This window comes from Schistocerca gregaria, chromosome 2 (assembly GCF_023897955.1).
Source record: "Schistocerca gregaria isolate iqSchGreg1 chromosome 2, iqSchGreg1.2, whole genome shotgun sequence".
NCBI classification, from domain to species: Eukaryota; Metazoa; Arthropoda; class Insecta; order Orthoptera; family Acrididae; genus Schistocerca; species Schistocerca gregaria.
Window position 1 is genome coordinate 657,264,634 of NC_064921.1, and position 12,565 is coordinate 657,277,198.

The window sequence follows — 12,565 nt, forward strand, 5'->3', positions numbered from 1 at the left end:
ATATCTTTCGTACTATAACAAATGTAAGTCAAATACGTAACACAGGTATAAGTGCACAAAATGATCTTAGACATTGCTACACGCTACAAAATGATTCTGAGAAATAATATTTCACAATGAGTTTCGTCTGGAGTTAACGGCAGCAAAGGCCCATGTTATAAAACATTACATGCCTTCAGAAGATGTAGATGCTTCCCAATAGAATTCTTGTTTTTATTTTAGACAATAACAGCAATGAAGTCAGCGCCATTAAAAATGTTCCCCTGGAAATTATTAACGGCGGAACATGATTCTTAATGCCTGGTTGCAAGATTGGTGACGTGGTCTGGTGGCAGGGCATTCCATTTCTCGACCAGCGCTGTTGACGACTGCTGGGTGGTCTATGGAGCATGTGGACGTGCTGCAACAAGTCTTCCAACAGAATCTCACACGTGCTCGACGTGATATAAGTCGGGGAACGAGCAGGCTTGTCGATTCGATGCATATTCTTTTGTTCCAGAAGTTCCTCCACCAGCGCTATTAGATGCGGTCGCCCGTTGTCAGCCACAAGAATGAAGTCAGAGCCGAAAGCACTCCTGAAAATGGGGACAATGCACGTCGATGCACCATATATTTACATCTCGCACTGTGCAAGGCTACGTCCAGCATTTCGGCAGACTAAGCTATCATTTTCAGATCCTCGGTATACAGCTTACGAAAACATGCTGTGCTACAAACCGTACGTTTGTTTACGTACCATCATAACGGACTCATAACGAAACGAGACCAGAACATTAAAAAAATATCTCTCTTTTTGCTCATTACATTACGGAGTCATTCAGGTGTGGAACAACAAGAAGTGCCGCATGTGTCATAGTTGACAGAAACAAAGCTCCTTAGAGTCCTACATACCTCCCAAACTGTCAACTGTCTAGATGCAGGTAGCAACGGCATGTTGTATCTTTAAGTTAACTGAGAGTAATAATCTTAATATTAAGTAAAAATGACACTTTATTGAACATGTACCTTAAATATCACTGTCTAAACAAGTTTGTAACTAGAATGAAAAATGCTCCTATCTTCGCACAAAAAAAGATGAATGTGCCTAGTTACGGACATAACAGAAAGGAACTAGTTTTTCGATATATATGGTAGCTTCAAACACATTTAAAACAAAACATCATGTTGTATTCGCTTCGCGATTTTGTAACTGTTACTTTTACTAGCCATGTCATGTAGTTACATTGAGTCAAGTAAAGTAACACGATACATGCTGTCATGACGTATAACATGACACATGCCCTCGTGTCATCCAACATACCACTTCACATGTCACGCCATATGACACAACCTGTCAATACAGATTACGAAGCATGCGTCCCCACTCTGGGTTTCTCATTATAAATGCACCACCACCCTCAGACACTTTTTGCTGTAGATGCATCCTACTCTAGAAGCACATAAATTAGTCTTTTTTTCTTATACCCCTCGCCATACGTATAAAATGAGGTAGGTCTAAGAGAGCTCACTGCGCCGGGGAATTAGGGTTTCGTCCGCAGCTCGTGGTCGTGCGGTGGCGTTCTCGCTTCCCGCGCCCGGGTTCCCGGGTTCGATTCCCGGCGGGGTCAGGGATTTTCTCGGCCTCGTGATGACTGAGTGTTGTGTGATGTCCTTAGATTAGTTAGGTTTAAGTAGTTCTAAGTTCGTGGCCGAGAGGTTCTAGGCGCTACAGTCTGGCACCGCGCCACCACTACGGTCTCAGGTTCGAATCCTGCCTCGGGCATGGATGTATGTGATGTCCTTAGGTTAGTTAGGTTTAAGTAGTTCTAAGTTCTAGGGGACTAATGACCATAGATGTTAAGTCCCATAGTGCTCAGAGCCATTTGAATTAGGGTTAACGCGTGAAAAAGCGCAAAAACGTCAAAATATTTTGATTTAAATTTTTTTGAAGCTGCACGTAAGTCGAAAAGTTATTCCCTTCTCTTACATCCCTAACTCTGCCCATGACATATTCACCTACAATAGAATATTTCTCTTTCTGGTTCCCAGCTTTTACTACACTCCTGGAAATGGAAAAAAGAACACATTGACACCGGTGTGTCAGACCCACCATACTTGCTCCGGACACTGCGACAGGGCTGTACAAGCAATGATCACACGCACGGCACAGCGGACACACCAGGAACCGCGGTGTTGGCCGTCGAATGGCGCTAGCTGCGCAGCATTTGTGCACCGCCGCCGTCAGTGTCAGCCAGTTTGCCGTGGCATACGGAGCTCCATCGCCGTCTTTAACACTGGTAGCATGCCGCGACAGCGTGGACGTGAACCGTATGTGCAGTTGACGGACTTTGAGCGAGGGCGTATAGTGGGCATGCGGGAGGCCGGGTGGACGTGCCGCCGAATTGCTTAACACGTGGGGCGTGAGGTCTCCACAGTACATCGATGTTGTCGCCAGTGGTCGGCGGAAGGTGCACGTGCCCGTCGACCTGGGACCGGACCGCAGCGACGCACGGATGCACGCCAAGACCGTAGGATCCTACGCAGTGCCGTAAGGGACCGCACCGCCACTTCCCAGCAAATTAGGGACACTGTTGCTCCTGGGGTATCGGCGAGGACCATTCGCAACCGTCTCCATGAAGCTGGGCTACGGTCCCGCACACCGTTAGGCCGTCTTCCGCTCACGCCCAAACATCGTGCAGCCCGCCTCCAGTGGTGTCGCGACAGGCGTGAATGGAGGGCCGAATGGAGACGTGTCGTCTTCAGCGATGAGAGTCGCTTCTGCCTTGGTGCCAATGATGGTCGTATGCGTGTTTGGCGCCGTGCAGGTGAGCGCCACAATCAGGACTGCATACGACCGAGGCACACAGGGCCAACACCCGGCATCATGGTGTGGGGAGCGATCTCCTACACTGGCTGTACACCTCTGGTGATCGTCGAGGGGACACTGAATAGTACACGGTACATCCAAACCGTCATCGAACCCATCATTCTACCATTCCTAGACCGGCAAGAGAACTTGCTGTTCCAACAGGACAATGTACGTCCGCATGTATCCCGTGCCACCCAACGTTTTCTAGATGGTGTAAGTCAACTACCCTGGCCAGCAAGATCTCCGGATCTTTCCCCCATTGAGCATGTTTGGGACTGGATGAGGCGTCGTCTCACGCGGTCTGCACGTCCAGCACGAACGCTGGTCCAACTGAGGCGCCAGGTGGAAATGGCATGGCAAGCCGTTCCACAGGACTACATCCAGCATCTCTACAATCGTCTCCATGGGAGAATAGCAGCCTGCATTGCTGCGAAAGTTGGATATACACTGTACTAGTGCCGACATTGTGCATGCTCTGTTGCCTGTGTCTATGTGCCTGTGGTTCTGTCAGTGTGATCATGTGATGTATCTGACCCCAGGAATGTGTCAATAAAGTTTCTCCTTCCTGGGACAATGAATTCACGGTGTTCTTATTTCAATTTTCAGGAGTGTATACCACAATTTTGACGTTAGACCGCCATAGCTTGGTAACCGACGTATATTGTTGTTGACTCGGGCGACAACTGAACCGGTACAGAATTTTTTCATTGTCTTTCGAACCATGTTGCTTAAACCGTGGCAACGGATAAGTCGTGTTGAAAGCAAAGGAGTGACCATCAATCGCATGTACTTGCCTACCTTCTTACAGCATTTGCACCGAGTTGCATAAGTCCGAAACAAATAATTGGCATATGCTAAAAAAATTAAAAAGCGTGGTCTTTACCCCTATAATCCGAATCAAGCTAGATTTTTGAAAGCCAGTTTTCAATTTTATCGTAAAAATGAATTTTTTTAAAAAATATTTGATTTATTTTAAATCGTTTCCATGCACGCAATTCACTTAAGAACGAATTTTACGTGGTATACTTACCTCGACTTTAAACCATGTAGCTCCACAACCGATAGAAATTATTGGTTAGAAACAGTTTTGACTTTGCCCATTTATATACCTTCTTGCAAAATTTGAACCGATTCTCACGAGTTTAATCTACAGAAGTGGCGTCCTTCAAATTCCTCCCAGGAAAACGTGTTTTTTGCTATTTAAATCCAAACAAAGAAAGATTTTTCGAACGGTCAAAATGAATCTTCAGTCTCGCTGCATTTCGAAGTTATTTAAGGGTAATCGCTTTCACACGTAAAATTCGAGAGGTGCACTTATAAATGTTGACATTAACTGAGGATTAATTTCAGCTCATATAAAATCTTTTCAAAGAGAATTAATCGATTCGAGCAATTTTTCATGGCGCCAGCTCCGGTTCATCGTTCAAACCTTGCAATATACTGCAAAACAGAGTACGACGGATGTTGGAACGATTATACAAATGGGCGCTTGTCCTGGCTAAGCTAAAAACTTTTATCCCCCTTGTTCCCATCTCAAACCGCAACCGAGAACCAAGACCCCGGTGTTTCCAGACGAATTTTTTACACCACATTCGTGCTGTAACGACATGCTTCAGCAACTTCATTAGATTGGGAAGCATAAGTATGGTGATGTAAAGATTACGCGCCATCAGCGTGCTATCATATGCATATGCATTTCTCATAGAATGTGCAGTCTAAATTGTTTCTTATTCGATCACCGATTATTCCTACTGACCGCTGCGACCTGTTTAATTCCGAAGTGCTGCATTTTAACACGGTCAACCATCACCCAACTTATCGCTCTCCTACAGCGATCCCTGCACCTAGTTTCATAACAACGGGAAAACTAATGTGAAGTGCGAGGAATTATCTACAGTGGGAGTCTGCTCAAAAAATACCGTTATTGAAAACTAAGCAAAATCGTTTTCTCTACCGCTGCAGCCTTTGTGATTTTCGCACATCAGATCAATGTTATCTAGAATTTCATCCTTATTCTGCCTACATTTCTTAAGAGTAATATCACGTACCCCTAATAAAAACTGAGTACATACTTTGAGTGCGCAGAGCCATATATACCGAGCGAGGAGGCGCAGTGCTTACCACACTGGACTCGCATTCGCGAAGACGACGGTTCAATCCCGCGTCCGGACATCCTGATTTAGGTTTTCCGTGATTTCCCTAAAACGCTCCAGGCAAATGCCGGGATGGTTCCTTTAAAAGGGCACGGCCGACTTCCTTTCCCGTCCTTCCCTAATCCAAAGAGACTGATGACCTCGCTGTCTGGTCTCCTCCCCCCAAAACAACAACAGAGCTATATATATCGTTCTCCAAAACCAAACGCAATGCGCTGCACAACTCTGAGTAGACCTGTTGTCGATAATGGTAATCAACCAAAAAAAAAAAAAAAAGAGTAATAACTTCGAATCTTGTTCCAAGAGAGAAGAATTACATGAGTATGGAAAACGTTATATTTTGATGGTTCTAATAAAATTAGCAACACATTTTTGAAATACTTCATTTAATCTTTAATTTGTGGTAAGTTCCTATGGGACCAAACAGTCATCGGTCCCTAGGCTTACACACTACGAAATCTAACTTAAAATAACTTACGTTAAGGACAACACAAACACCCGTGGCAGAGGAAGGAAGTGCGAACCGTGGCAAGGCGCTTCTGGTAGTTTTTTTTAATAAGAGTGGTATAATGGAATTTCAGCAACGGGCTTGCCGCAGTGGATACAGCGTTTCCCGTTAAATCACCGAACTTAAGCGCTGTCGGGCGTGGCCGGCACTTGGATGGGTAACCATCGGGACCGCCATGCGCTGTTGCCATTTTTCGGGGTGCACTCAGCCTCGTCATGCCAATTGAGGAGCTACTCGACCGAATTGTAGCGGCTTCGGTCAAAGAAAACCATCAAAACGACCGGGAGAGCGGTGTGCTGACCACACGCCCCTCCCATCCGCATCCTCAGCTGAGGATGACACGACGGTCGGATGGTCCCGATGGGCCGATGGCCTGGAGACGCAGTGCTTATCACGAAAATTCAGTTGACCTTAGTCAAATCATCATGTAATATAAGCTGCACATGGGAGAAAAAATTAGTTATGATAACGAAACAATAATAAAAAGAAGAAAGGAGGAAAACCGTAATCATAGCCGAAAAATCACCACCAAGCTCTCATGATGGGTATAAAAATTTTTTGTTTAGTGTTTTTTTATATTTGTCTAGTGTTTTAGGACCCAAGTGTCCTTCCTCAGTGGAGAGGGGGGGGGGGGGGGAGGGAGGAAGTTCAGGTAACCTTAATGCAGTACATGATCTCGGCCTATTTTAGATTCTCTGTAAGTGTAAAAGTTTTTATATAGAATCTAAAAGCAAGAAGACAACGAATCAGATTATATTATAAGTAGCAAACTAAGAAAAATTCCAATATGATTTCAAAGATACTTCGTCTACACTCATTTTACAGTACAACTGGAACGATACTGAGTCAAACCACTAAACAAAATTAACAGGCAAACTAAGAAAGAACAAACCGAAGCGAGTCATATAGGGAACATACATAACAAGGAAAACACCTAACATCAGACAAACGAAATTAACCAACACCTTGCCGACGGACAACAAGGTTCAACGCGTTGGCGAAGAGGTCTAGATCTCGAACACTCGCAAGCATCTCTAGCAGGCCGTGATCATGTACTGCATGAAGTTCATGTGATCGTTCCCCTCGCCTTCTACAACAAATGAACGAAACATCCCAACAACCACATAACGGTCTGGGCTTTCGAGCGTGGAAAAAAGGAAGAATCTGGCGGCAATATGATGTTCGTAGTGTATGAAGACTAAGAAGATCGAGTAAGGAAGGCCCACTGCCTCCTAATCCAAGACCAATTTGCCATATGACCTCCACAAGTAAAGCGATGTCTTATCGTATCTGTAGACGTACAAAGACTACATAAATTCAAGTCGCTAAGCCTAATACGGAAAAGTCGCTCGTTCGTTGGAATCAAGTTATTTACTGTCTCGTACGCTACGCTCATCGGTAATACCGGAAGACTGATATTGTACCAAACTGTCGCCCAGTTCGTTTTCTGCAATCCTTTTTCAATGAGGTTCGAGTAAGGGACTGTTTTCCAACACGTCTGTAGGAATTTCATGGTGAGGACGGGTCTCCATAAAATGTCAGCCCCTAAATAGCTCTCCGCAAGATAGTCACGAATGTGTTTCAACTTATAATGAAAGCGACCAACATCAATATGGGGTTCAAGACTAGCAGGACGGACACATAGAAATAAATGAGGCACGATGTGTGAGTTTCTTGAGTTATCATCAAAACATTACGTCGCAGATATAGCGTCTGCGTCTTCCTTCGTATGTCAGCCAGGCCCATCCACCCAGAGGAAAAAAAAAAAAAGTTCAAATGTGTGTGAAATCTTATGGGACTTATCTGCTAAGGTCAACAGTCCCTAAGCTTACACACTACTTAACCTAAATTATCCTAAGGACAAAAACACACACACCCACGCCCGAGGGAGAACTCGAACATCCGCCTGGATCAGCCGCACAGTCCATGACTGCAGCGCCTTAGACCGCTCGGCTAACACCCAGAGGAACGAGGCTTCGTGACTACCTCATACTGTAAGCGAAATATATGTCTTTTCCATAAGAAACAACCATACATTTGCTGTCGTTTGTTCGCCATCATCGAGGAAAGCGGTTAAAATTGGGCCATGTAAGAAGCTTCGCATAAAACGTATGCATCCACTATTCGGACGCTCTGGAGTAGTGTAATGTTCATATTCTAATAACGCTCCCTGAATTCTTCCCGTAACAGACTTCCACTTGAGAGTCACCATTTTGAGTGGACAACATCAATGATGATACCGTGAGATGTACGCCGATCCACCATGGAACAACTGCGTCATCAAAATCTCGCAAAATAAGAAGCTTACCCATAACTTAATTAAGTAATGCACCTGAACTCGGACGATAATCATCGATTAGAGCCTTCAGTGACGGTATCTCCGCAGAAATGCTGAGTAGAACCATCACATCACCCGTGTGTGCACGAACAGCTATAGTCCTTCCAGAAAGCGTCTAACGTTTTAGCTGGGATGCTAGCATCCGATGTAACTGCTCCAGAGACAACACAAACGAAGTCATTGACAGCAGGCTTCCTTGAGGCACTTCTCGACTGATATTTACCCGGGGCGTCGGTTGGCTATTAACAACCACCGAAGTCGAAACACCCGTAAACAAATTTGAGAACACTAGCCGTGTGTCAACAGTGAAACCAACTGCCTCCAGAACCCGAAGCAAAAATCGTTATTAACACGATAAAGTGCCTTTTCGGAGTGTAGGAAATCAAGGGCACGGGGGACGGACGTAACAGCAGCAACCAAAACCGCGTCACGACACTTCACGATAGGAATAAGAATGGTACTACCAGGCTTGCAGCTTTGATGTTTGGCAGCATCAGAGATCCACTATTAACTGCCATAGCCACAGTCTTATAATCTGAGTATAAGAAAGTAATTGGGCGAAAGCTATCAGGGGAAGCCGGTCCAGTGCATTTCGGGCTTAAAATGATTTTTCCCACTTTGAACGTGGACGGCACTACTCTACCCTGTAAAACTTCATTCAAAAGAGACGTAAAGGTAGCACCCAGCAGCGGCCAAAAACGCACGTAAAATGCCTTGGGAAGTCCATACAGACCCGGAGACTTTTTAGAAGGTGGTCCCACAATAAATTTGTAAACTCCCTCAGGCTGGAATGCAGCTAAGAGCGTTTCGTTTTGTTGAGGTGTAATTGTCGCATACGAGATGCTGACTAGTGGATCGTAAAGCATTGCACCGGACTCATCGATGTCTTGGATGTCCACATAGTATTCGTGTAAGACATTGTAGCGTCTCCTGGCCAGTCGTCATAAAAAGAGTGTGATAGAATTTTTTCCGTGTGTGTAAGACCAGTTAACATGTATCGATATAGTGCCACGCACACGGCGAATAAATAATTGAAACACGAATAAACACGACCAAGTGAAGCAATAAAGCAAGAATGTGTATCATTTCACGAATGTACTATGTGTGTATGTAGAAAATTCATAATTATTTGACGTTTAATGCATTTTTTAAATATGGATCCATAACAATTATTATCACTGAAAATCTTGTTAAATGAATTAGTGATTATGATCTGTGCCTCAGATAAAAAGGACAATTCAGTACATGTATAAATAGTAAAGAGCATTGTAATAATATCTTTGTTCTCTTTGGGGTTCGTTACGAGTAAAACTCGCGTGTTAAGCAAACGTATATGCTAGCCGTGAGTCTTTTGTTCATGAAGCTTGAGATTTGCCATTAGGTGAGTTGTTGTAAAAAGGTGTGTAAAATTAATGCATTTTTGTTTGAAAATATAGAGTTTGAGCAAATATTTTTTTAAATAATTTGTAAAGTTGCTAGCCATTCGTCCCGTAAGTAATTTAGACATTTTCAGCATTTAATTTAGCGGAAGCCGCTGTACCAACCTGCGAGGAAAAACGGCCGCAGACGCGGCACATAAAAAAATATTTATTTCAGGCATCGCAGTCACCTCACCGGTAAAGCGAGGTAACAATAATATTTAACATTTTCTTACAGCTTCCAGCAGTGCCGGCAGGCTATATCATATTATTCAGTGCATTGTACAGTTTGATTTGGAAGGTACTGTGCGACATGTTCTATGCGGCCGCAAAAAATATAACAAATAACTGTGTTATGACATTATCATTTTCAAATTTCATGGCAAGGTCTGCTCTGTGAAACCAAAGCAATATTTTATATTTTTTCCCTGAGATTAAGAGAAAGCGGGCAAGCCGCGCGCCTATTCTAATTAACAGTATTCAAAAATCCACTGCATAACGTGTGCTGTAACGATCATTTGAATTTCATTAATGACTTTTCTGAATACGAAGCAAGGCAGTGAGTTCAGATACAGTTCTCTTTCTTTCTTGATTACGTTACAGTAGCAAGTGAATGTTCCCTACATGTTTATCCAGAGCAGATGTGGAAAAGCAATAATTTGATCCACGGTGTGCCACATTTACGATAAAAGTGTTTATTCCCTCTCCCACTCCATGTCTGAACTTAACATATGTGTGCTAGTGTAATTCAGACAGCCAAAATGAAATATTTATTCAACACTGTTCGAAGTTACTTGCTTTTATGAAGAAAGAATTACTAGGTAAAGACAGTGTAATAACATTGAATCAAAACCATAGCTACTTGTTACAAATAATTTTGTGTACTGCCATCAGCTCTCAGTTTCAGTTTTATATCAGTCTGAATATTGCAAATCCAAACTTTAATTTCGTAAAGCAAAGTTACTAGTTACCATGTACCAACTTACTTGCTGCTACACATACATAATCATATCTAAATAAATAAAACCACCAGCCGAATAAAATTAACTCCAGTAGTAAAAAAATGAGAGGTGGAGTTAGGGAGACGGAATAACACGCACTGTATCAGCTTGCTCCGATACGATACGTCAATTCTTACGTCACCAATTATCGTGGCTTGGATCATTTTTCAACCCTTCCATTTCTATTGTTCTCAACGTCAACAATTTTGCCTTTACACGCCTAACATCCGCTATTCGCAGAGGGGCGTGGAATAGTAATATTCGTAAGTTCTCCGAAAGTCTCGCGCATTGGCAGTACAGAAAAGTATCAAAGTTTGCCTGAGCCTCTGTTTTACCAGCTGTGTCCACCAATCAAGGATGGAAGAGTACTTTCCAATGGACCGCAGATTACGCTCCCGCCGGCCGCTGTGGCCGTGCGGTTCTAGGCGCTGCAGTCTGGAACCGCGAGACCGCTACGGTCGCAGGTTCAAATCCTGCCTCGGGCATGGATGTGTGTGATGTCCTTAGGTTAGTTAGGTTTAAGTAGTTCTACGTTTTAGGGGACTAATGACCTTAGAAGTTGAGTCCCATAGTGCTCAGACCCATTACGCTCCCACACGACTCAAATGGTTTAAATGGGAGCACTAGGCGACTTAACTTCTAAGGTCATCGGTCCCGTATAACTTAGAACTACTTAAACCTAACCAACCAAAGGATATCACACACAAACATGCCCGAGGCAGGATTCGACCGTAGCGGTCGCAAGGTTCCAGACTGTGGCGCCTAGAACCGCTCGGCCACCATGGCCGGCCCACAGGACTCGCATCACATCATCGAGAGGGGGGGTCAGTTAGGTGAGCGACGTTTAACATCCACGGAGTGTGAAACAAGTTGACTGGTTGCCATTCTTGACTGAGTGTTGTAGTCACTGCACAGTGATCCGTACAGGAAGCTGGGATGAGTTCAGTATTAAGAATGTAATGTCGCAGGCAGTCTGATAAGTAAAATCTATCCAACTGGCCACTAGAAGTCGCAGGAAACTTAATAAATTGAACTAACGTCGGGTATTTACATCCCCAGACATCGTTTAGGCGTAAGGAGCGGACCAGTTCATGTAATTCCCAACATAAATTAAAATCTGGAGATTGAGGTGCAGGACGCAAAACACAGTTAAAATTACCACCAAACAGAATGTCCGGAGGGCCTTACGCAATAGAAAAACAATATTCTCTTTATAAAAACGCGAACGATCCACTGCGTGACCGGTGCCAGAAGGAGCATATAAAAGAACCGAGGTAAGATTAAAAAGTTGACAGCCTATGTCCCTGTCAGAATCCAACATCGCCACCTCAGCAATAGATATGCCTTCGCGAAGGAGTAAGTCGGTCCCCGTAGAATATTCGGGTGCTACATTAAAGATCACACGAAAACCAGGTAAGGAGAAATGCCTAAATAACACCTCCTGTAAGAAGACTATGTCTGCACATGAATCATAAATGAACTGTCGCAGCAAAGCCAATCGCAATTCTGATTGCACACGATTAATGTTTAAGGAAAGGAACCTGTAGGCTCGGGTCATTTATGACAGCTATACAGGGGTGTACGAACGTCCGAGCTGAATTAGACTGACAGCTCAGTGTTAAGGTCCATTGCGGAATACACACAGGAATCTGACATCAGGGGACCAGAATCCCCGACATCGCAATCTTTCTTTCTTACATTTCTTGCGTGCCACAGCACGGTCAGGTTGTATTCGCAGTTACTGTCGGCTTTGTGGCATGGCGGCCTCTGCAGACCGAGGAGTCGGAGGGGTCATAGGCACAGCTTCCTGCCCCTCAGCGCTAGGGTCATGTAATGCAGTTTCAGTCACTACGGCGGAAGCATTTTGTGGAACTGCCAACGCAACAGGCGATACTTGGTCACTAATTTTATTCTCCGCGTGAGTTGCTGAAGTGGGCAAATTCAGGAAACCGAACACGAAGGAGCAGGATGACATTGTATCGTCTCATACTGTAACGGAGGACAGAAACACGAAGGGGAGAACTAAGCTCCCTCTCCGCACTCAGACATCTTTGAAGGACCCACTCCGCGAGCAGGAAGGATGCTGAAGATAACTTCTTCACCAGTCATCGTACCACGGACGGGATGTATTGTAGCATGGAGAGGAGCACGGGATACAGTCGATGCGGAAAAGGTTGGCCGCAGATGGCACTGCCAAATCCTCACCATCACCATCCTGAGTGCGACGTCTCTTGTTTGTTACCGTCACAGGTTCTACCTTGATGGGAATAGGATTCTGAACCTATCGCAGAGGTAAAGG